General features: G+C 52.0%; 1 protein-coding gene across 1 annotated transcript in view; it reads right to left on the bottom strand.

Annotated features, from left to right (window-relative positions):
• UMODL1 (uromodulin like 1) overlaps positions 1–277 on the bottom strand; it is a 65329-nt gene that overhangs the window by 18629 nt on the left and 46423 nt on the right. The window lies entirely within an intron of this gene.

Genomic DNA, 277 nt, shown 5'->3' with positions numbered 1-277 from the left:
GATGTGCACACATGGGCACACAAGTACACACGAGCACCGCAAACAGAATGGGAAGTGATGTGCACACATGGGCACACAAGTATACACGAGCACCGCAAACAGAATGGGAAGTGATGTGTACACATGGGCACACAAGTACACACGAGCACCACAATAGAACAGGAAGGGATGTGCACACATGGGCACACAAGTACACACGAGCACCACAATAGAACGGGAAGGGACGTGCACACATGGGCACACAAGTACACACGAGCACCACAACAGAACGGGAAGG

This window comes from Otolemur garnettii, unplaced genomic scaffold (genome assembly GCF_000181295.1).
Source record: "Otolemur garnettii isolate 467f Iridium unplaced genomic scaffold, OtoGar3 scaffold00128, whole genome shotgun sequence".
Taxonomy (NCBI): Eukaryota; Metazoa; Chordata; class Mammalia; order Primates; family Galagidae; genus Otolemur; species Otolemur garnettii.
This window is presented reverse-complemented; position numbering and strand designations above follow the sequence as displayed.